The sequence below is a fragment of the Trachemys scripta genome, chromosome 2 (assembly GCF_013100865.1).
Source record: "Trachemys scripta elegans isolate TJP31775 chromosome 2, CAS_Tse_1.0, whole genome shotgun sequence".
NCBI lineage: Eukaryota > Metazoa > Chordata > Testudines > Emydidae > Trachemys > Trachemys scripta.
Genome location: NC_048299.1, coordinates 111257641 through 111283034, shown reverse-complemented (window position 1 = coordinate 111283034; position 25394 = coordinate 111257641). Strand labels below are relative to the sequence as shown.

The following is a 25394-nucleotide window of genomic DNA, read 5'->3' as shown; positions in this document are numbered from 1 at the left end:
CGTGAAGGGAAGCAACACTGCTCTTGGCACTGGAACCTGGGCAATAAGGAAGAGGAGCTGGAAATTCTCCCTGGGGTGGGGAAATGGGGAAACCCGGTGGGACGATGTGTATGACTGGAATGTTAATGTCACTGGTTACAACCCATTGAGGTAGGGGAGAGAGGATAAAAGTGGTGGGCAGGGAGGCACTTTACATTAGACCAGCGGTTCTCAAACTGTGGGTCAGGACCCCAAAGTGGGTTGCAACCCCATTTTAATGGGGTCACCAGGGCTGGCATAGATTTTCTGGGGCCTGGGGCCAAAGCTGAAGCCCAAGCTCCACTGCCTGAGGTTGAATCCAAAGCCTGAGGGCTTCAGCCCTGGGCAGTCAGGCTCAGGTTGCAGGCCCCACGTCTGGGGTTGAAGCCCTTGGGCTTCGATTTTGGCCTCCCCACGCAGGGTGATGGGGCACGGGCTTTACCCTTCCCCCCACACCTGGAGCGGTGGGGCTCGGGAGAGCTCAGGCTTCGGTCTCCCCTCCTAGCGTCGTTTAGTAATTTTTGTTGTCAGAAGGGAGTGGGAGTGCAGTGAAGTTTGAGAATCCCCACGTTAGACACATCATTACCTGTTTTATGTTCTTGGTTATTGAGAACCCCAGGACCTCAAATGGATGGGGATCAATCTGGTAACTAACACAGCCCAGCAGATGAACCGGTGTGGGGCTGGCACAGTTCACTGAACCCAAACCAGAGAGCAGGAAACGTTTCTCCTTTTCCACCTGTCTGTGACTTGTGGGAAAAAATTAGGTCAGCACGGGGGACTTCCTACTGGGAGACAGACAGGGGAGGTCTCCCGTAGCCAGGAGTAAATCATCCTTGGAGATTTTGAAGCTTCCATATCTATGCTAGTGCCTGTCTCATCCCCCAACTGCAAGGTCTCATACACGGTCTCCTTCCAGCAAGCTGAAGCTGCCCCTGGCTCTGGTGCTGGAATCACATGTCCTGAGAGCTTCCCTTGCATGGTGGATTCACCGTGGGCATGAGAAAGGACAATACCCGTATGCAGATAGAAAATCAACCTCCACCTCCGTCCCAGCAGCAGGTTGGCCTCTGGTCCCTGCTCCCTCGGACAGCTGGAGCTACTGAGAAGTGGGGTTGGAAGAGCATGAGAACAGCCCATGAGGTTAAAAAATGGCAGGGAGAGCCTCTTCCCTCCAGGGACATTACGTTGTCCCTCCGTGGGCAGTCCTTTCTTTCCGCAGGCTGTGCTTTGGTTCCTGGACTCTGCCCAGAAGCCCAGCTCCCATCCCTAGCAGCTTGGCTGTTCCCTACCCTGCTGTGCACCAGGTCCTCTGCAAAGAGCTGCTCTGGGCAAGGACTGCAGAGCCAGCTGTCATCCTGGCAGGTGTAGCCCCAGGTTCCATAACCCTGACCCATGGTCTCCCTCCGCTGACAGGCTCTGAGCAAGGCCTGCCCAGAGAACATGGATGATGAGTTCTAGATCCTGGTGACAGCAGCCCCCAGCACAGACAAACTCCAGCACATCTTGGAGGTGAGCAGAATGGGGAGGGGCAGCAGGGGTTTTACCTTAGCGCTGCGGACTCCTAGAAAGAAGAGACTGGAAAATCCATGTTTCTATTGGATCCTTCCGAGTATGCATTCGTGATATAAACTCACTGGGTGACCTTGGGGTTAACTCACTTCCCCCTTACGGCATTAGTCTTCTGCACTATCAAATCTACCCTGGGGAATAAGGACAGAAGCCCCGACAATCACCTTCACCTGTGGGTGTTTGGCCCAGGGAGCCTAAACCAACTGGACTATCTGCCCCATCACCTAAACTGCCCTGTATTTTCCTCCTAGGGCCTTGTCCTAAATGCTCAGCCTGACCCCTTCCCGGCTTGTCCCTGACCTTTAAAGGACTATCCAAGCCCCCCCCCACCATACCTGCTCCCCTTGGGGTCTCTCTCCTAGCTGAGCACAGGCTGCCCTTATATCTCTCAGCAGGCCTGGGTCCCAGTTACATGCTGATTCTTGTCACGTGACCCCCACACTTATTCCCTTCACCCTAGGGAGCTGCATAACCTGGGCTAGGTGCAGTTGAGCACCAACCCCTTTCCTGGCCATCTCACCCAGGGACAGGTTGAAACTGGAAACCTGTGGGCTAACAGTAACTGTTTGCTCCCAAAGGTGCTGAAGACACAATGGAAGAGGAAATCCTTTGGCCTAGATTTAAATTATTCCAACTGAAAGTGAATGAGAGAAAATAGATCCAGAGTTATCTTCCTAGCAGCAGAAAATGTGGAGCTTGATAGACGTTAAGGTCAGAAAGGACCATTATGTGCATCTAGTCGCACCTCCATATAACTCAGGCCCCAGAATGTCACCAAGTGGTTCCTTCAGCCAACCATAGCATGGGACTGAGCCAGAGCCTGTCTTTTGGAACGACGTCCACATGCATTAGAGGCAGCTGGCTAACAGAAAATCTTTCTTCTGCAGTGACGTGGGGTTAAGGGACATGGAGGAAAAGACATGGAGGCTGTGATTAAAGTTAGGGCAGCGAGGCCAGGCTAACTGGGACTAGGTCCCAGGACTGGCTATCACAAGACCTGCCATTTTCTATTCCTGGCTTTGGGACCATGAGCGGGTGTCTTCGCCACTGGGTGCCTCGGTTTCCCCAGCTATCAACTAGAGCTAATCAAGATTTTGTTTGTTCTTCCCATTTTACAGGGTGGGAAACTGAGACACAGTTGGGACCTGGCTACACTACAGGTCTGTAGTGCATTTGTAAGCTGCTGACCCTCACATGTTGATCAGAGCCTATGGACAAGACGGCTCCTAAAGGTGTGTTTGTTCTGTGCTTATCCCCTATGTACCAGCAGCATGTTTCTCACTGTGCTGTGGGGAGCAGGTCCTGGATACTAAGGGTCAGAAGAAGCTCTCAAGGACTAATTTTTTAAAATATTTTTTATCAGTGAACTGGGAGAAAACATACAATAACTGCTGATAAGACTGGTGGGTGAAAAAATATTGGCAGAGTGGTAATTACTGATGAGGAGAGGGCAGTGATACAGATCAATCTGGGTCATTCAGCAAGTTGGACCCATTCAAAGAAAACAAGTTTGACCAGAGCCAAATGCAAGGTCCTATACCAAGCAAGAAGGCATGCCGGGCACACCTACAGAATGGCGAAGTGTATCCAGGAAAACAGTGACTCTCAAAAGGATTTAGAAGCCATAGTGGAGAAGTCATTCAACATGAGCTCCCAGTGTTATGCTGTGGTGAACAGGGCTAGAGCCATCATTAGACATACAAGCAGAGCCGTGAGTACTATAGGAAGGTGATACAGCATCAGGGAGGCTGATACTGGAATACGGCATCCGGATTTGGTGTCCTCATTTGGAAAAGATGTTGAGAAATTGGAGCTGGAGCAGCAAAGAGACACCAAATGCTCTGAGGGCTGGAGAAAAATGCCTTCTAGAGCCCTATTGAAAGATCTCAACCTGTTTAGCTTATCAAAGGAAGATTGAAAGTTGACTTCATTGAAATGTTGAAGTGCCTTAATGGAGAGAAAATATTGGATATTAAAGGGCACTTTAATCTAGCACAGAAAGTCATAACAAGACCCAATGGCTGGAAGGTGAAAAGAGACAAATTCCTATTACAAATAAGGCACAACTATTCAACAGCGAGGATGATTCACCACAGGAACAAGCTACCAAGGAAAGTGGTGGATTCTCCATCTCTTGATGTCATTTAATGAAGACTAGATGCCTTTCTGGAAGGTGTTTGCCCAAAAGTAGCTATTGTGGTATGCAGGAGGCCTGTGATATGCAGGCGGTAAGATTAGATGCTCTAAAGGTTTCTTCTGGCCATAAAGTCTAGTAATTTCAGAAAAACTGAGAGTAGCATTGGGAGCAGCCTCTGATGTTTTCCTGTCTAGCCGGCTTGCTTCCTAGTATGAACACTCATTGAGTGGGGTGATCCACAGGGAGTAGCTCAAACCTCCAATGTGTCTGGCCAGTGGCAGGACATTAGCACTGCAGGGGAGGGGTGTGTGTGTGGCAGTGACATCACAAAGGTCTTTTCCAGGACCTCAGCCTATTGGTCAAAGTTGGGGGGGGGGGTGGTGCCCTCACAGAGAGATGCTGACATCAGCCAGGCAGGACGGGGCGCAGGGCCAGGGAAACCTCAGAGACCCCTGTGGCTTTGCTTCAGCAAGTCTCCTTCTCGAGGTCTCTCTTTGAGGACTAAGCGAGTATTAGGATTCACGTACGTGAGTGCAAGGAGGAGCCTCTTTCGAGTTTTCTCCTTTCCCTTTACTGATTTTGCTAGAAAACAGACATCCCTGTTTAGAAGGTAAGAGTCTTCAAGAGGTTTGGAACCTGTTCAGTCTGATCCATCTGGTGCTGGCTGAATTCTATGCATGGAAAACATTAGTTTAACTTGTCAGAATTTTATTCCCCACCTAGGATTTTGTCCCGTAGAATCACTGGGGACATTAGGGTTTGTGCTTTTTGTTTTACCTTTTCCTCCATTCCTCCTTTCTTTCTCTTCATCTCTTACTTTTTTTGTCCTTTCTCCTGTTCCGCTCCCACCACCAGGAGGGGTGTGTGTGCGTGTGTGTGTGTGTGTTGCTGGGGGTGCTCTGCATCTCCCATTGTGGGAGGTCCATCCAAAAATGTGGGGTTCAAATAATGCTTGGACCCCACTGACACTAGGTGTTGCTACTTTGGTTGTTAATGCTGCAATTGGGCGAGGGGTGGGGAAGACACCTCCTAGGGAGTCTAGGATAGTGTGTAGGGGTCTCTTTCCTATGGGCTCCTGATGGAGTTGGGGGCTGAAGGCATTACTGAGAGGGGGGAGTGTGGGGCCCAAGCTGCCCTGGGTCCTGAAGGTGGAAGGAAGCACATTGCCCCACAATGCCTCCATCTTTCCCCTGAGTGGCAGCAGGCGTCACCCTGTCCCCTTCTCTCCCTGGTGCAGGGACCCCCAGGGACTCAGAGGACACGAAGGAGGAATATGTAGACCTGGCCACACAGGAGGTTGCTCTCAAAAACATCCGAGAGCAGCTCCAGGACCGAGAAAAGGTACAAAGGTTCCCCAGCTGTGCTGGAACCGAGATTGTCCTGCCCCTTCCCAGCACCCTGACCCCCTGCAGAGGGTCTTGTCTCTGATGATCCACCAGCCCTAATGGGGACCTTTCTCCACCATGATCTGGGACCCCCAAGATGGGAGTATTTTTCACCCACCAGCCGGGGTCTCCTCCCCCCACAGGCACTGTCTCAGTTTCTGACCCTGCTCTTGTAGGAGTTGTGGGTGATTTGGACAGTGGGCAGGTCCCCACTATCCCCCATTCAGGCCTGAGTTCTGCAGCTGCTGTGAGTGGGGCAGGGAGGTCCCTGACTAACTGACAAACTCTCTCTCACCTAACCCCACTCCTGGCTCTGGGCAATCTGCTAATGCCTCACATCCTGTTGGTTTTAGGTCTTGGAAAGTTCTTCTCGGAAGGGCAGAGAAGATTCTTCCTCCGGACGGCAGTGCTGGCCATCCACGACCCCCTGCTGCGTGTCAGCCAGGCTGGTCTGGTCCTGGCCTGCTCCCTGCTGGGGGAAGCCCAGCAGCTGATGGGAGACAAGGTAAGCAGCTGCATTAGTCCCAGGAGATTGGGGCGAGGCGCAGGCCTCATTCCCATCTTATCGCCATTCGCTGGCCTGGCAGCAAGGAGCCTGGTGAGGAATGAGAGCGAGAGCAGGTGCTACTGGGAAGGGAGATGAATTCACCTCCATGAGCAGGAGGGAACCAGCTTGTCCCTGGTGCAGCTCTAACACAGCTCTTTAGCAAGGCTAATTAATGACAAGCGTTACCTCATCACGGACTTATGTTCTTAGGTCATGGTGCTTTCACTCTCGGGAAGAGCAGAGGAGTCCCCTAAGTGCCCTCTGTGAGCCTCTCCTGTCCCAGAGGGCCTCACCCAGTTCCCAGTGGCCTAGTGTCTATTTCAACCAAGCCACCACCTATGGAGAACAGCAAAATTCAGTCAGCAGGGACTGCTAATCTGCTCCATTAACCAGGGCTGCCATCCTGTGGCTTCAGCATTAGTGTCTGGGATGACTTGGGGCAAGATCTCGACCTCCCCGCAACCCACTTCACTGCTGCCAGAATCCCTCCTGCCCACCCTGCTATAGCCCCCTCCCTGCCTAACCTGGGTGGGGGTGGAGAAGAAGGTTCTGAGAACTTGAGCTGTGGTTTGGAGATGGAACAGCTGTCAAGGGCACTGAGGAGGAGGTAGCAGGAGCTCACCGTACAAAGAGGGGTGTTGGCACTGGAGGTTACTAGAAAGGATACAAGACTCCATTCTGGGGGTCAGGAGGTGAATCCATCCCTCTGTGGTGGGCAGGTGCTGAGTGAAAATGCTGATGGTTCCAGGTGCCCTTTACTCCCCCTGATTCTTTGGGGCGTTTGAGTCTCTGACAGGTTCTCGTTCCCTTGCAGCAGGAGGACGTCACGGCCAAAGTGATGCACCAGCTCCGCATCATCCGGCACTTCCGTCAGGTGCCTGAGGCACTGCAGGGACTGTGCCTCTGAGGCCACCAGCAACTCCCGCTCCCTGCTGCAGGTACTGCTCTGGCTCACTGTAAATGGGGAGCTAGTGGAAGGGGAAATGGAGCCCCCTGGCACTCACTAAAAGGGAAAGTGATGGATTCTCCATCTCTTGATGTCATTTAATGAAGACTAGATGCCTTTCTGGTAAAGTAACTGATGTGCTATACAGGAAGCCTGTGATATGCAGGGGGGTTAGATTAGATGCTCTAAAGGTCTCTTCTGCGCATAAAGTCTACTAGTTTTGGAAAAACTGAGTGTAGCAATGGGACCAGCCTCTGATGTTTTCCTGTCTAGCCGGCTTGCTTCCAAGAATGAACACTCATTGAGTGGGGTGATCCACAGGGAGTAGCTCAAACCTAAAAAGTGTCTGGCCAGCGGCAGGTCATTAGCACTTCAGGGGATGCGTGGGTGTGGTAGTGCCATCACAAAGGCCTTTTCCAGGACCTCAGCCTATTGGTCAAAGGTGGTGGGGAGGTGGTGACCTCACAGAGAGATGCTGACGTCAGCCAGGCAGGATAGGGGTGCAGGGCCAGGGAAACCTCAGAGATCCCTGTGGCTTTGCTTCAGCAAGTCTCCTTCTCGAGGTCTCTTTGAGGACTGAGAGAGTATTAGGGTTTATGTACGTGAGTGTGAGGAGGAACCACTTTTGATTTTTCTCCTTTCCTTTTACTGATTTTACTAGAAAACAGACGTCTCTGTTGAGAAGGTAAAAGCCTCCGAGAGGTTTGGAACCTGTTCAGTCTGATCCATTTGGTGCCAGCTGAATTCTATGCATGGAAAACACTAGTTTAAGGTGGCAGAATTTTATCCGCCCCCCTGGGATTTTGTCCTTTAGAATCACTGGGGACATTAGGGTTTGTCCTTTTCATTTTCCTCCATCCCTCCTTCCTTTCTCTTCATCTCTTACTTCTTTTGTCCTTTCTCCTGTTCCCCTCCCACCATGTGGAGGTGAGTGTGTGTGTGTGTTGCGTGTTGAGTGGGGTGCTCTGCATCTCCCATTTTGGGAGGTCCATCCAAAAATGTGGGGCTGAAATAGTGCTCCGACAGCGATCCCCACCAGTGACCTGGGCCATCGTTTGGGCTCTCTGGTGAAAACCCTCAGTCTCTACCCTGATTGGCTGAGCAGGGGGTTATTGACCTGGAGGATACTCAGGTCCTTGTTGTTCTCTTTTAAGAACAAGTAAATAAGTCATAACCAGTCATCTGTTTGACGAATTTTACTGCTTCTCTGCGTTAATTGTCTCTGCGCAGTTCATGAATTGTTGTTGGTCTGGAGCTCATTTGACAGCACTTTATTCAGGTTATTCAATGTATGAAATTCCAAATCTGATGCTTAGATTGAAAGTCAGGGCTCTTGAGTCCTATTCCCAACTCTGCCACTGACTGACTGTGTGACCTAAGACAAGTCAATTCTCCTTTCTCAGCCTTAGCTTCTCCCCCATTCAAGTAGGGATAACAATCCGCTTCTATCTACCTCAGCGTAGGTGGAGGACGGGGATTCATTGGAGAGTGTCACTAGGAGCACTGCATAATATGAGGTGTCCTATCACGTTTTTTCAGATCAGATTATGACGGAATAGAATAGCTGACATATTCTATTTTATTTGTATTGTATTATTTTGAAATTGTTAAGTGCAGCAGGCTACAGGAAGGTGTGTAAAGTGGTGGGATGTCAGGAGCTGGGAGGCGCTGTCACCCCCGCACTAGGGCAGTGTTCTGCACCCCCTGCTGCTGGCTGAATTTCTCTGTCCCTTGGCAATAAGACAGACGCTTGTTTTCACAGCCAGTCGATCGCCTAGTGTCATCACCCTGCCTGCTGACTGGGCAGGGTAACTCCTCAGGTCACCACCCTCTCCAGCCTGCCTTGGGCTTGGAGAGTGAGGAGGAGGGCGAGGGACAGCTGGCGACCCTGAACATCGACCATCCATCGCTCCATCACCCAGAGCAACTGAGTGGCATTAGGGTTCCTCTGTGGCGTCCCGTGTCTATCTGGGGAGATGCAGAAAGAGGGGGAGAGAATCTCTCCCAAAGGAGATTGGATTTGCAATCCTTGGGAGCAGATCATGCAATGAACTCCTGCCAGTGTGTGTAGATTGCACTCCCTGCACCCCTTTGGGGGGAGAAGGAGCTGCTCTGTCTGGGGCAGGGATGGGGAGGGACCAAAAAGGCTGGTTAATGAGAGGCTGCCTTGACCCCAGACTCACGCCTGCTCCCCGCTCGGTTCCAGGCTGTCCAGACTCCNGCCAATTACCCCCTACCCTGATTTTTCACACTTGCTATCTGGTCACCCTATGTGCATGCAGTTTCTAAGTGTCACTGATATTTATATCTATCTATCTATCTATCTATCTATCTATCTATCTATCTATATATACACTTTTGCTGAAGAAATATTTAAACTTGTTTTTAAAAACAAACAATTTTTCTCACATTTCTTTTTGTTCCTCTAATTTACAACCACAATCCCCACAGACTTCATGCACACTTATTCTGATAACATCCTGCACACAGGCCACTTTTGACATTTCAAAGTGAAACATGTGGTCTGTCATGTGATGTGATTGGTGGGGTGTGGGGCATCCTGCAGCTATGCAGGGAACCTATGAAAGACTCCCTGATGCTTCTGTGTTCCCCCGCCAGCTCAGTTCTTCTCTGACTGGAAATAAATAGGTGGTTTGTCAGATTAGAATTCCTCTCCCCTGTACTTCTCTTCCCAAGGCCCCCCTCTGAACTCAAGCCCCCCTTTTCCCCATCACCTTTTAGATAGATCAGATTCCCCTCTCCCCCACCAGTCTCACACAAATCCTATTCTCCCTTAAAGCCCTCTGCTCTCTTGAGGTTTCATCCAAACCTCCCCACAGTCCTGTTCTCCAGGACCCCACCCACAGACACCATGCTCTTTCACATTAGCTACCATGCTCCCCACATCTTTGGACCACCCCATACTTCCGTACCACATTCAAGTTTTAAAAGCTGAATGTGATTGGGGAGTAGAAGAGCATAGCAGGTTCTGGGAACATACCAAGAAGGTGCATAGGGACAATACAGGCCATGTGTGGAGCTCATTGAGAGGAATAAAGCCCTGATGAGGTTCATGGAGAGGGAATGCTCCTTTGTAGGAGGGCAGTAGGAGGAGCAGGCTATGGGGAAGTGGTAAACATCACAGCTCTGTGGGGGCATATGGACAAAATCTTTACAGTGAGTTAATCTGATACGTAGTCAGTGAAATACAAATAAACATGGAACACTGCAGTGTCACTTTTCAGAGCAGAATCAGAGTTTCAGTGGACGCTTTTGGATTTGACAGGTTGTAATCTGCTTTAAAAAAATCTCTTGAGGGTTTGTTTTGTTTTGTTTGTAACTAACTTCCCACAATAAAGAAGGGCTGCATTGTTGTTTTAAAGTGCTGAATGACTGGCGAGTGCAAAAATCAGAGTATTTGGTATCTTCGCCATCCTATTGCCCTGTCAGTTCCTGTTTGTTGAATTCTTGCAAGCAATCTGCCTCTTAGGAGGGCAGAGCAGATGAGAAGAGTGCAGTGACAATGCATCATGCACTTGTGAACCAAGCCACAGTTGACTGTGTATGATTGTAGGTTGACCAACTTTCCTAATCTACAGTGTATTTATTATAGTGATGCAGTTAGCAGGAACATCCATCTGAGTTGAGATTTGATATTGCACCTGTGAAGGTGCTCGCAAAAGTAATAAATTATTTGAAAGTTATCATAATACTTGTTTTTAATGTGATAAGAGCCAGAATTCATGGCACAGTGGGTACAATCTTGGGGACAAAATCCTGCTGTCAGTACGCCAGTATAAATCTGAAATAACTCAGTTGCCATCTGTTAAATTACTTTGGATATACAATAGTATAAATGAGAGCAGAATATGTCACTTGAGGGTTATGAGCCTGATTAGCTTCACGCTGTTTTTACTCTGGTGTAATTACATCGATTTCAATGAATTTTCTCCTACTTTACATTGGTGTAAAAGAAATCCGATTCAGACCTGACATGACCCTGATTCTGCTTTCAGTTCATCCCATGTAAATCCAGAGTAACTCCATTGAAATCAGTGGAGTTTTTCCATATTTATACTGGGGGTGGTCCCTGGGAGGTTGTCATAAAGAAGGTATAGGAGTAGGGACTGTTTCCTTGATGAAAAAAAGTAATTTAATATTTGTTTATTTATTGTGTTTCTTGTCTATGTTTAAGTAGACTTCCTGTGTATCTTTATCCATTACAAGTATCTCCACTTACAAAGCATTGTTGCATTGCTGCCAGCAGACACAGTATTTCTACTCTGAGGATCAGCTCTGCAAAGGAAAGTCTGGTGTGACTATCACTACCCACACATACACAGATTTACATAATAAACTCAGTATCTGCTGCACCAGGATCTAAAATGCCTTCCTAAATCAGGATCTACTTCGGCGTAATCATAGATGTGCCCCTCACCTTCACTATGAATGCTAAACATGTGGTATTTGCCGAATGTAACAGTCTAGCCCTGAAAAACACTGAGGACCAGAGTCAATGATCCAAGCTTTTTTTCAGCCTTTCTTATCAAGGTGACAATTTTTGCTTTGAAATATATGTATTTATGTACTTCATTAATGGAGTGGCCATTTCTGCCACTAAGCTTTTATTATAAACCAAGTTATTTGAATAAACCAATCAGAACAAAGCATATTTTTTTTTAAGTTCCAATATCTAAACCAGAGGTTCCCAAACTTATTTGGCCTACCGCCCCCCTTTTCAGAAAAAAAATTACTCAGCGCCCCCCTTTTCAGAAANTGTGGCACCTTTAAGACTAACAGATGTATTGGAGCATAAGCTTTCGTGGGTGAATGCCCACTTCGTCGGATGAATCCGACGAAGTGGGCATTCACCCACGAAAGCTTATGCTCCAATACATCTGTTAGTCTTAAAGGTGCCACAGGTCTCTCTGTTGCTTTTTACAGATCCAGACTAACACGGCTACCCCTCTGATACTTATTAAAGGTTAATACCTAAGGTAGAAAGGAAAAGAGAGAGCGAAAAAGGGGGGATCTCACCCACTCCATGAGGCTTGAAATGGTCGCGCTTTCCAGGTCACGGTGGTAGCGGAGGGTCCTGAATGCTGGAGACAGGCAGAGCCCCCAGCACGGTCAGTCAGGAGAAGATGGAGTTCCAGTGGAACTGAAGCATAGTTTGGAACTAAGCATCAGAACCCTGACTAGAGGGTGAGTAGGGATTTTTGTAGAGAAATTACAATTGTTCAAGGGAAAACACTAGATTTGTTTATAGGTAAACTGATGACTCAAGGGTTTTCTTTAGACTAGACCAGAGGTTCCCAAACTTATTTGGCCTACCGCCCCCTTTTCAGAAAAAAAATTACTCAGCGCCCCCCTTTTCAGAAAAAAAATTACTCAGCGCCCCCCTGGAAATCAACCTTCTTTAAGCGAACAAACAGAAAGATGCAGTGACAAATTTGTGTTCTTTTATGTATCTATATTTCTACCTACGTCCTACAATATAGTAAAGAAAGATGTGTTATTAGAATATCGCCCACGACATCAGGTATACAGTGTTTTTTGCGTAAGACGGCAAAAGACAACCAAACTAAAATACTAATGAAACTAATAAACTGGGTTTTGTTCTTTGCTCAGCATTAGATATATGTATTTGATATTAAATTGTCAAATATCAAACTAAATTTATCAAGAAATAATTAATTTAAAAAATATTCAATATGCAACTAAAAATCAGTTAATAGTTTTAATTTAGTTTGCCCTTATTTAAATAATTGTTCCTTATTAACACACGCCTTATTTACCAATTAACACAGATGATTCGATAGAGATAAATAAATGTTAATAGTTAACAGTTTTTTTATGATTTCATTCCCCTGTTTTCGTTAATATTGTAATAAAAATATGACAAATATATTGACTGTACACTTCAAATAGTACTGTACCGACACAAGCCTGCTACGATTTTATTATTAGTAAGCACTAGAGACACAGAAACGTACGGTAGATATGTAAGAAAATGTATAAAAATACTCACATGTAAATTGCTGTTTTATTGAAACAACAATAATACAATTTGCTTTGTATGTGATCCGTAATCCGTAAAGATCGAAGGTATCGAATATGAATAAAAAATTTTAAATTCTTATTGCACTATTGTTAACTGCTTTTTACACAATTCAGAAACAATCTAAATTAGATTTCATCATACATGTCACCTATTTATAGTATCGTTTTGTAAACAAGTCATTACACGCACATATTCCTGCCGATGCATGCTGGACTTCCCGACAATGCGCGACACGCTCGCCTGCCAACACTTGCTTGTTAAGAGCTGTTGGCGGACTTGACACCTGATTGGTTATAATTTGTGAATTTATTTGGAAAATAAAGTAATCACTACAACTTTAACTCTATGTTACACAACAGATGAAACATACGAACGGTTTTTCAAAATTTTCTTATATTCTCTTCTTTCTTTCTTTATGCTTCCATTGCCCCTTATTTTTATTCAGCGCCCCCCAATTGCACCCGAGGCTACTACTGCCCCCCTGGATCATTCCAGCTCCCCCCAGGGGGCGGTATCGCCCACTTTGGGAACCTCTGGAATAGACCATAGGAGCTGATGACTCTTGGCTATGGGTGGTGTTTTCTTCCAGGGAGCTCACAATGCAACTAGGCTGCTTCAGTATTTGGATATCAATTAAGGATTCATTACTAGAATTGGTCTGATAATTGCTGAGCCGGGTGTGTGCAGGCATAGGTTCATTAGCATCTGGAGCAGAGATTCCCATGATGCAATGCTTCTCTGCTTTTTCTGGTCCCAGAGTTCAGTGTGGTTCTCTGTTCTCCATTCTGTACGTAAATTGAGGTGTCTTCCTGTCTCATCTTTCATGCAGATGAGGCTAGGGGAGTTGTCTCTGCTCTCCATTCTGTATGCTAATAGAGATGTCTTAATCTTGTCACCCTTGTCAGGAGGGGTCTAGGTGTGTCACCCAATACCCTTCATTGCTCTCTGCAAGTTTTTTCCTCTGATGGGTTTTAGTTTAAGCAGAGGTGGGGACGGCAGTGTCTTTCATGAGTCAGGCTGGATACTGCACCCTGGTTCCCAAAGAACACAGAGGTGTCTTGTATCAGGGGGTTGGCACTGGAGGTTACTAGAAAGGACAACAAGACTCCATTCTGGGGGTCAGGAGGTGAATCCATCCCTCAGTGGTGGGCAGGTGCTGGGTGGAAATGCTGCTGGTTCCAGGTACCCTTAATTCCCCCTGATTCCTCAGGGCGTTTGAGTCTCTGACAGGTTCTTGTTCCCTTGCAGCAGGAGGACGTCACGGCCAAAGTGATGCACCAGCTCCGCATCATCCGGCACTTGCGCCAGGTGCCTGAGGCACTGCAGGGGATGTGCCTCTGAGGCCATCAGCAACTCCCGCTCCCTGCTGCAGGTACTGCTCTGGCTCCCTTTAAATGGGGAGCTAGTGGAAGGGGAAATGGAGCCCCCTGGCACTCACTAAAAGGGAAAGTGGTGGATTCTCCATCTCTTGATGTCATTGAATGAAGACTAGATGCCTTTCTGGAATGTGTGTTCCCCGAAAGTAACTGGTGTGCTATACAGGAAGCCTCTGACATGCAGGGGGTTAGATTAGATGCTCTAAAGGTCTCTTCTGGCCATAATGTATACTAATTTTCGAAAAACTGAGTGTAGCATTGGGAGCAGCCTCTGATGTTTTCCTGTCTAGCCGGCTTGCTTCCTAGTATGAACACGCATTGAGTGGGGTGATCCACGGAGAGTAGCTTAAACCTTCAAAGTGTCAGGCCAGCGACAGACATTAGCACTTCAGGGGATGGTTGGGTGTGGCAGTGACATCACAAAGACCTTTTGCAGAACCTCAGCCTATTGGTCAAAGGTGGTGGGGAGGTGGTGACCTCACAGAGAGATGCTGACAAGGATAGGGGCGCAAGGCCATGGAAACCTCAGTGACCCTGTGGTTTTGCTTCAGCAAATCTCCTTGTCGAGGTCTCTCTTTGAGGACTGAGAGAGTATTATGGTTCACGTACGGGAGTGCGAGGAGGAGCCTCTTTTGACTTTTCTCCTTTCCTTTTACTGATTTTACTGAGAAACAGACATACCTGTTTAGAAGGTAAGAGACTCCAAGAGGTTTGGAACCTGTTCAGTCTGATCCACCTGGTGCCAGCTGAATTCTAGGCATAAGAAAACACTAGTTTAAGGTGGCAGAATTTTATTCCCCACCTGGGATTTTGTCCTGTAGAATCACTGGGGACATTAGGGTTTGTCTCTTTTGTTTTACCTTTTCCTCCATCCCTCCTTCCTTTCTCTTCATCTCTTACTTCTTTTGTCCTTTCTCCTGTTCCCTTCCCACCACCAGGAGGTAGGTTGTGTGTATCTGTGTGTATGTGTGTGGTGTGTGTGTGTGTGTGTGTGTGTTGCTGTGGGTGCTCTGCATCTCCCATTGTGGGAGGTCTATCCAAAAATTTGGGGTTGAAATAGTGCTTGGACCCCACTGATACTAAATGCTGCCACTTTGGTTGTTGATGCTGCAATTGGGTGGCGGGTGGGGAAGACACCTCCTAGGGAGTCCAGGACAGTGTGGGTCTCTTTGCTATGAGCTGCTGAAGGAGTTGGGGGCTGAAGGAATCACTGAGAAGCGGGAGAGTGGGCCCAATCTGCCCTGGGTCCCGGAGGTGGGAAGGGGGCACATTGTGCCAGCATGCCCCTGTCCTTTCCCCAAGTGGCATCAGGCGTCACCCTGTCCCCTTCTCTACCTGTTGCAGGGACCCCCAGGGACTCAGAGGAGGAGGAATGGGTGGATGTGGCCACAGAGGAGGCTGCTCTCAAAAACATCCGAGAGCAGCTTCAGGGCCGAGAAAAGGTACAAAGGTTCCCCAGCTGTGCTGGAACCGAGATTGTCCTAGCGCTTCCCAGCACCCTGACCCCCTGCGGAGGGTCTTGTCTCTGATGATCCACCCAGCCCTAATGGGGACCTTTCTCTACCATGATCTGGGACCCCCAAGTTGGGGGTATTTGTCACAAACCTGCTGGGTCTCCTCCCCCCACAGGCACTATCCCAGGTCCTGACCCTGCTTGTGTAGGAATTGTGGGTGATTTGGACAATGGGCGGGTCCCCACTATCCCCCATTCAGGCCTGAGTCCTGCAGCTGGTGTGGGTGGGGCAGGGAGGTCCCTGGCTGATTGACTCTCTCTCCCCTAACCCCACTCCTGGTGGGTGCAGGATGAGGCCTAGCAGCTCATGTTCCTGCTCGCCATCCACCCCGCGTCTCGCTGCACAGCAGAGAGGGCAGGACACATTGGAGCCGCACTGCTGCAAGGCGGCTGTGGTGGAGAGGATTGTGGTAAGTAAGACGCGGTGCCCAGCAGCTGGAGGGAGGACAGAGACATGGGAGGGGCAGGGGTCTCCCCGGGCCAATGGATGGGGGATGGCTGGTGCTGGAGGGGCAGCTGAGGGCAGGGATTGCTGGGGCTGACGATTGGGGAGAAGAGACGGGAGAAATTCTGAGATTGGTTACTAGTGTGCAGGAATCGGAGGAGCAGGAGGCAGGTGGGGGGATCCTGCTGGCTGTGTGGGGTGCTGCCTATGTAATCTCCTCACTGGCAAGTGTCAGTGAGGCCCGAATCTCACACGCTCGTTTGTCTCCTTTAGGTCTCACAGGAGCTCATTGTGAGCGCTGCCTGATAACTCTCCACCCAGCGGCGTCCTCGCTAACTCCCTGATTGCTGTGGGCAACCTGAGGTACCGAGACCCTCCCGCCTGGTTCCCCTAACCCCGGTGCTGCTCAGGCCCAGGGCTGGGAGTCACTGCCCCTCCCACTCCCAGCTCACCTCCCAAGGGTGACACCTGTGGCAGAGGTGGTGGGAAGGTTCACTCTCTGCTGGCTGGGCTGTTCTTTTCACTCCAGTAACATTGCAATGGCTTTGGGGAGAGGCTCAGATACAGGAGGGGCAGCAGGGTCCAGGGAACAGGTGCTATTCCTGCCCTGCCACTGTGTGTCTGGGAAACCTTGGCCTTATAATTGGTGCCTCAGTTTCCATTTTCGCCAGCCTCTGCCTAGTTCCCTGCAGCTTCGCGGCCCTGTTGGTGCCAGTCCCACCCCCGCACTGAACAGTCTAATACCGGCCCCTCTCTCTTCCCAGCACAGAGACCTGCCCTTGAGCCAGAGCTAGAGCCCCACCTGCTTCGAGCTGCCCTGCATGCCATCTTCACCCTGGGCATGCAGAAGGACACCACCCAAGTCCAGGTAGATCATGCTAAACTCATAGACTCATAGACTTTAAGGTCAGAAGGGACCATTATGATCATCTGGTCTGACCCCCTGCATGCTGCAGGCCACAAAGCCGTCCCTACCCCTTCCCTTGACTCTGCTGTTGAAGTCCCCAAATCCTGTGGCTTAGTGACTTCAATTGGCAGAGAACCCCCCTGCTAGTGATCCCTGCCCCATGCTGCGGAGGAAGGCGAAAAACCTCCTGGGCCTCTGCCAATCCACCCTGGAGGAAAATTCTTTCCCGACCCCAAATATGGCGATCAGTAAAACCCAAGCAAAACCCCGAGCACTTTAGTAAAACCTAAAGTCATGGATTGAAGAGCCAGCTGTCATCCTGCCATGAATCCTGGCTAATTGCCAGCAGTGGGATGTGAATGCGAAAGGCCAGGATATGTTTTTGGGGGTTTCACCAGTGCTTCCCAGGGACCCCTCTTCCCATCCCGTGGCAGGTGTAGCCCCACTTTCCCTAACTCTGACCCATGGCCCTCCCTTGCTTTGCAGGATCTGCATAGGGTCTTGCCAGACCTCCTGGATGCCATGCTGGGGAACCTGCTGGCAGAGTCCCCAGACACCAACAGGCTCCACTGCATCTTGGAGGTGAGCCCGATGAGACGGGTGGGGGCAATTTTTCCTTCACTCTTAGATCCATTTTCCAGTCTGTCCTTCTAGCTGGTCCCCAGTGGCCTGTCCTCGGTCAGGGCAGTCAGTGCAATTCAGTGTCAGGCCATTCCTCTTTGAAGGTCAGGGGAAGGAGCTGGGACTTCAAGCCAGAGCTCTGCCTGGTTCTGTTGAGCATTAACCACAGGGCCCCTGGCTGGCTTGGGGAGTGAGAGTCTGAACCCCTCCTGTGAGATCCAGAAGATGGTCCTCAGAGAAGAGTCACAGGCTCCTTCCTAGAGAAACAGAAGGACCCCAGAGAATCAGCCCCTCTCTCCAATGGGCCCTGAGATTCCTGGGGGGGATTGTGCTGACACTCAGTCCCTTCACCTAACCAAGGACTCGAGAGGCAGGGCGGGGTGGGGATCTGTCTCCTTCCTGGTGAGCTGTTCAGGAATCAGGCGTTCAGGGAGGATGGGACCAGCCCCGACACCGAACATTGTTCCAATCTACAGAGACAATGACAAGTTGTGACCTGCAGGATACAAGCATCGTCCTGGGGGCAACAATCCCCTTCTAAAGCTCTGCAATCAATGAATCAGATATGCCACCCTGTGCAAAATGTCTCAGCCCCTTGGAGATAGGGGAGAGGGGGGGTCTCATTTGCACAACACGTGCACCTGCCCATTGATCCTGAGCTGCCTCCTTTCCCCACAGCACATAACTACTGGATGGTGTCCAGGGTGTCACAGAAGAGAGCCAAGGCCATTAGGAGCAGCACGGCCCTGCTCTGACTCACCACCATCCTCCCTGAGTTTGACGTAAGTGACCTCTGACCCCAGCTTCCTGACTCCAGGCGTGGGCGGGCTGGCTCCAACTGGCTGTAGGATCTGCTGCTGAAGGGGCTGTGGGTTAAGAGTGTTCCTCCTGGGGAGGCAGAGGCAGAGCAGAGCTTAGATGGAGTCAAATTCTTCGTGTCCTGGTTAAGTGGTGACTGGGCTTTTAAGGGGACCATGCTCCAGGTTCATGCCTTCCTGTCATCCTGGAGCAGCTGGGGAAGCAAGTCCTCATGGAGGGCCCTGCCCATATCCCTGTTCTCCAGGCTCCCTTGGGGGCAGAGGAAATTAAGGGTCTAGCTCTACCTTCTATCCTCTAGCATCTCCTGCAGAGGGGCTGAGGGGAAAAAGAGAGTCCTGGCCCACGGGGGATTGGGAGCTGACAGGAAAATGCGGATGGAGTCCCCTCTCCCTCTCCCTTCCATTAGAACTGAGCAGAATTCCCCAGGATGGGTCACCACGTGGCACAGCTGGCTCTGTTGATCAGTGACCCAGCCAAGGACATCAGCCGGCAGCCCAGGGAGGGGGTTTACCGGCTCTACCTGCTGCTGCTGCACCAGAGGGGTAAGGAACCCAGCTGGGAAATGGCACCCGATAGAAGAGTGAGACTGGGACCCCAGCCAATTTCTCTCAGACTGACCCCAGCTGGAGGATGAGTCTCTGTCTGTCTCTTTCTCTGTTCTACACCCCTCCCCTGCAATTCTGTTGGGCCAGGCACACAGCGAGGACTCTGCCCACTGTGCAGCCACCAATGGGATTGGAAGGACACAAGCACTGCAACCAGAATGACAAATGTGTGTGTGTCTCTCTTTCCCAGGGCTCAGCATCCATGAGGCCGAAGACCTGTAGTGCTGGGACTGGCACCAGGACAGCAGGCTCCTGGGCTACAGGAACACAGCCAGGATGGGGGAGGTAAGGACACTCTGCCAGGGCATGAGACAGCTCAGGAAGTGGGGGTGGCTGGGTCCCCTGCAGTGGCTGCCTCCTGGAGTCATTAGATGGAGATGCCGTTCTAGCCCCAGGAGTCGGAGCCTGGCTCTGGGCAATCTGCTAATGCCTCACATTCTGTTGGTTTTAGGTCTTGGAAAGTTCTTCTCGGAATGGCAGAGAAGATTCTTCCTCCGGACGGCAGTGCTGGCCATCCACAACCCCCTGCTACATGTCAAGCAGGCTGGGCTGGTCCTGGCCTACTCCCTCCTGGGGGAAGCCCAAGAGCTGATGGGGGACAAGGTAAGCAGCTGCATCAGGAGATTGGGGCTGTGCCCAGGCCTCATACCCTATTGCCATTCGCTGGCCTGGCAGCAAGGAGCCTGGTGGGGAATGAGAGTGAGAGCAGGTGCTACTGGGAAGGGAGATGAATTCAACTCCATGAGCAGGAGGGAACCAGCTTATCCATGGTGCAGCTCCAACACTGCTCTTTAGCAAGGCTAATTAATAACAAGCTGTCAAGGCTGGATCCCCACTTTGAACTTTAGGGTACAAATGTAGGGGCCTGCATGAAAACTTCTAAGCTTAACTACCAGCTTAGCTCTGGTTCCGCTGCCACCATTTCAATTTTTCCCTCCCTGGGAAGCCTTGAAAAAACCTTCACCAATTCCCTGGTGAATACAGATCCAAACCCCTTGGATTTTAAAACAAGGAGAAATTAACCATTCCCCCTCCTTCCTCCCACCAACTCCTGGTGAATACAGTTCCAACCCCTTGGGATCTACAACAGGGAGAAATTAACCATCCCCCCCTCCTTCCTCCCACCAACTCCTGGTGAATCAAGATCCAAACCCCTTGGATCTTAAAACAAGGAAAAATCAATCAGATTCTAAAAAGAAAGCTTTTAATTAAAGAAAAAGGTAAAAATCATCTCTGTAAAATCAGTATGGAAATTAACCTTACAGGGTAATCAAACTTAAAGAGCTCAGAGGACTCCCCTCTAGTCTTAGGTTCAAAGTACAGCAAACAAAGATAAACACTCTAGTAAAAAGTACATTTATAAGTTGAGAAAAACAAAGGAAAACTAACACGCCTTGCCTGGCTATTTACTTACAAGTTTGAAATACGAGAAACTTGTTTAGAAAGATGTGGAGAATCTGGATTGATGTCTGGTCCCTCTCAGTCCCGAGAATGAACACACTCCCAAACAAAGAACACAAACAAAAGCCTTCTCCCCCCCCCAAGATTTGAAAGTATCTTGTCCCCTTATTTGTCCTTTAGGTCAGATGCCTGCCAGGTTACCTGAGCTTCTTAACCCTTTACAGGGAAAAGGATTTTGGAGTCTCTGGCCAGGAGGGATTTTATATTACTGTACACAGGACAGCTGTTACCCTTCCCTTTATAGTTATGACACAAGCATTAACTCATTATGGACTTATGTTCTTAGGGAATGGTGCGTTCGCTGTCGGGAAGAGTAGACAAGTCCCCTAAGTGCCCTCTGCGCGCCTCTCCTGTCCAAGAGGGCCTCACACAGTTCCCAGTGGCCTAGTGTCCATGTCAACCAAGCCACCACCTATGGAGAACAGTAGAATTCAGTCAGCAGGGGCTGCTAATCTGCCCCATTCACCAGGGCCGCCATCCTGTGTCTTTACTATTAGTGTCTGGGATGACTTGGGGCAAGATCTCCACCTCCCCGCAACCCACTTCATTGCTGACAGAATCCCTCCTGACCCTCCTGCTAGAGCCCCCTCCCTGTCCAACCTGGGTGGGGCTGGAGGAGAGGGTTCTGAGAACTCGAGCTGTGGTTTGGAGGTGGATCAGCTGTCAAGGGCACTGAGGGGGAGGTGGCAGGAGCTCACCCTACAAAGAGCGGGGTTGGCACTGGAGGTTACTAGAAAGGACAAGAAGACTCCATTCTGGGGATCAGGAGGTGAATCCATCCCTCTGAGGTGGGCAGGTGGTGGGTGGAAATGCTGTTGGTTCCAGGTGCCCTTAATTCCCCCTGATTCCTCGTGGCGTTTGAGTCTTGACAGGTTCTCATTCCCTTGCAGCAGGAGGACGTCACGGCCAAAGTGATGCACCAGCTCCGCATCATCCGGGACTTGCGCCGGGTGCCTGAGGCACTGCAGGGTCTGTGCCTCTGAGGCCACCAGCAACTTCTGCTCCCTGCTGCAGGTACTGCTCTGGCTCACTGTAAATGGGGAGCTAGTGGAAGGGAAAATGGAACCCCCTGGCACTCACTAAAAGGGAAAGTGGTGGATTCTCCATCTCTTGATGTCATTGAATGAAGACTAGATGCCTTTCTGGAATGTGTGTGCCCAAAAAGTAACTATTGTACTATAGAGGAAGCCCATGACCATGCAGGGCGTTAAAATAGATGCTCTAAAGGTCTCTTCTGGCCATAAAGTCTACTAGTTTTGGAAAAACTGAGTGTAGCATTGGGAGCAGCCTCTGATGTTTTACTGTCTAGCCGGCTTGCTTCCTAGAAGGAACACGCATTGAGTGGGGTGATGTGCAGAGAGTAGCTCAAACCTTCAAAGTGTCAGGCCAGCATCAGGACATTAGCACTTCAGGAGATGGGTGGGTGTGGCAGAGACATCACAAAGGCCTTTTGCAGGACCTGAGCCTATTGGTCCAAGGTGGTGGGGAGGTGGTGACCTCACAGAGGGATGCTGACATCAGCCAGGCAGGACAGGGCGCAGGGCCAGGGAAACCTCAGAGACCCATGTGGCTTTGCTTCAGCAAGTCTCCTTCTCGAGGTCTCTCTTTGAGGACTGAGAGAGTATTAGGGTTCACGTACGTGAGCGCGAGGAGGAGTCTCTTTCGAGTTTTCTCCTTTCCTTTTACTGATTTTACTAGAAAAGAGACGTCCCCGTTTAGAAGGTAAGAGTCTCCGAGAGGTTTTGGAACCTGTTCAGTCTGATCCACTTGGTGCCAGCTGAATTCTAGGCATGGAAAACACTAGTTTAAGGTGGCAGAATTTTATTCTCCACCTGGGATTTTGTCCCGTAGAATCACTGGGGACATTAGGGTTTCTCCTTTTCGTTTTACCGTTTCCTCCATCCCTCCTTCCTTTCTCTTCATTTCTTACTTCTTTTATCATTTCTCCTGTTCCCCTCCCACGACCAGGAGGTGTGAGTGTGTGTGTGTGAGTGTGTGTGTTGCGTGTTACTGGGGGTGCTCTGCATCTCCCATTGTGGGAGGTCCACCCAACAAAGTGGGGCTGAAATAGTCCTCGGAAAGTGATCCTTACCGGTGACCTGAGCTTTCCTTTGGGGTCTCTGGTGAGAACTCTCAGCCTCCCGCCCCTCAGTCTCTACCCTCATTGGCTGACCAGGGGGTTATTGACAGGGGGAGACTCAGATCCCTTTTGTTCTCTTTTAAGAACAAGTAAATAAGTCATAACCGGTCATCTGTTTGACGAATTTTGCTGCTTCTCTGCATTAATTGTCTCTGCGCAGTTCATGAACTGTTGTTGGTCTGGAGCTCATTTGAGAGCACATTAGTCAGGTTATTCAATGTATGAAATTCAAGATCCGATGGTTAGATTGAAAGTGAGGGCTCTTGGGTCCTATTCCCAACTCTGCCAGTGACTGGCTGTGTGACCTAAGACAAGTCAATTCTCCTTTCTCAGCCTTAGCTTCTCCCCCATTCAAGTAGGGATAACAATCCGCTTCTATCTACCTTAGCGTAGGTGGAGGATGGGGATCCATGGAGAGTGTCACTAGGAGCACTGCATAATATGCGGTGTCCTATCCCATTTTTTCAGGTCAGATTATGACAGAATAGAATAACTGAAATATTTTTTTTTTGTATTGTATTATTTTGAAATTGTTAAGTGCAGCAGGCTCCAGAAAGGTGTGTAAAGTGGTGGGATGTCAGGAGCTGGGAGGCGCTGTCACCCCCGCACTAGGGCAGTGTTCTGCACCCCCTGCTGCTGGCTGAATTTCTCTGTCCCTTGGCAATAAGACAGACGCTTGTTTTCACAGCCAGTCGATCGCCCAGTGTCATTACCCTGCCTGCTGGCTGGGCAGGGTAACTCCTCAGGTCAGCACCCTCTCTAGCCTGCCTTGGGCTTGGAGAGTGAGGAGGAGGGCAAGGGACAGATGACGACCCTGAACATACACCATCCGTCGCTCCATCACCCAGAGCAACTGAGTGGCATTAGGGTTCCTCTGTGGTGTCCCCTGTCTGTCTGGGGAGAGGCAGAAAGAGGGGGAAAGAATCTCTCCCAAAGGAGATTGGATTTGCAATCCTTGGGAGCAGATCATGCAATGAACTCCTGCCAGTGTGTTTAGATTGCATTCCCTGCACCCCTGTGCAGGGAGAAGGAGCTGCTCTGGCTGCGGCAGGGATGGGGAGGGACCAAAAAGGCTGGCTAGTGAGAGGCTGCCTTGACCCCAAACTCACGCCTGCTCCCCGCTCGGTTCCAGGCTGTCCAGGCTTCTGAGGAGGTTCAGGAAGAAGGCTCTGCAGGTGGCCCCAGAGCCTGAGGGAAGCAGCTGCCATCTTCCCCAGGAGCAGAGCGGCCTCTCCGTCCCTGCTGGCGGGGAAGGAGCTCCCGTCCGCATGAGGAGGTGGAAGTGCCCAGCCTTCTGGCAGAGGAAACCCGTTCCTGGCGCAGGCGCTGAGGTGAGAGAGCCACCAGCCAGGCCGAAATGGAGCTGGCCCAGGATGCGGCTGCGCAGGCAGGACCCAGCCCAGGAAGGGAGCCGGGCAGGGTGGCTCTGGGGGTTGTTGTGTGGGAAGCACCGGCCCCAAGAGCCCAGCCCTGGTTCCCAGCAGGAGTCATTGCCCTGCCCGGTCCCTGAGGACCTTCCAGCCTCCCCAGGGCAGAAGGTGGAGGATCCCTGTCGCAGCACCAGCAGCTCGGCCCACTCCCCATGGGACAGCAGCAGCGCCTGGGACTCAGGCAGCAGCGAGGCCGATGGACGCCACTGCTTTGTTCTAGGTCAGGAGCCAGGCTGGGCTCAGGGAGGGGTGAGGAGGGGGCTGTGAACACCCTGGGCCATGCACTCGACCAGTGCTATGGGGGCGAGTCCCCTGCCCAGGTGTCTGGTGTGAGCCACGTGAACCCCACTGACACTAGATGCTGCCACTTTGTGGTTCATGCTCCAGTTGGGTGGCAGGAGGGGAAGGCATCCCAGGGAGTCCAGGAGAGTGTGGGGGGTCTCTTTCCTATGGGCTCCTGAAGAAGTTGGCGGCTGAAGGCATCACTGAGAGGGGGGAGTGTGGGGCTCAATCTGCCCTGGGTCCCAGAGGTGGGAAAGGGTCACATTGCCCCACCATGCCCCTGTCCTTCCCCCGAGTGGCAGCAGGCATCACCTTGTCCATTTCTCTCCCTGGTGCAGGGACCCCCAGGGACTCAGAGGACGAGGAGGAAGAATGGGTGGACATGGCCACAGAGGAGTCTGCTCTCAAAAACATCTGAGAGCAGCTCCAGAGCACGAGAAAGAACCTCTTTTGAGTTTTCTCCTTTCTTTTACTGGTTTTACTAGAAAACATACGTCACTGTTTAGAAGGTAAGAGCCTCCGAGAGGTTTGGAACCTGTTCAGTCTGATCCATCTGGTGCCAGCTGAATTCTAGGTTCCATAACCCTGAGCCATGGTCTCCCTCCGCTGACAGGCTCTGAAGAAGGCCTGCCCAGAAACATGGATGCCGTGCTGAAGAGCTTGTTGACAGCAACCCCCAGCACAGACAATCTCCAGCACATCTTGGAGGTGAGCATAATGGTCAGGGGGAGCAGGAATTTTACCATAGCCCTGGGGAGGCCTGGAAATGAGAGACTGGATGATCCACGTTTCCATTGTGTCCTGCTACCTGAGAGCCATCCGTGGTCAGGGCCGTGAGTGCAGGGCAGTGTTGGGGCCCTTCCACCTTCAGGGATAGAGGGAAGGTGCTGGTGCTCGACAACAGGGCTCTTCCTGGTTCTGTTGAGTACTAACTCCAAGGCCCCAGACAGGCTTGTGGAGTGAGAGCATCAGACCCCTGTGAGGTCCAGGAGAAGGCCCTCCGAGAAGAGCACTGGCTCCTTCCTAGGAAGCTGCTGAGATTCTCAAGGAGGGATTCATCCCTTCTCTCCCATGGACACAGAGGATTGTAAGGAGCAGGGCGTTGTCCTTTATCCAACAGAGACCT

The 25394-nt window shown here is 50.5% G+C and overlaps 1 long non-coding RNA gene across 2 annotated transcripts; it reads left to right on the top strand.

Moving 5' to 3' along the window:
* Positions 1-6536: 6536 nt before the first annotated feature.
* LOC117871574 lies at positions 6537-21365 on the top strand. Of its 2 annotated transcripts, none has more exons than XR_004644286.1 (3): positions 6537-6597; positions 13918-14041; positions 21307-21365. It is a non-coding gene; the product is annotated as an uncharacterized LOC117871574 (long non-coding RNA). The 2 variants fall into 2 exon arrangements; XR_004644287.1 differs by lacking the exon at positions 21307-21365 and adding an exon at positions 18757-18793.
* The last annotated feature ends 4029 nt before the right edge of the window (positions 21366-25394 follow it).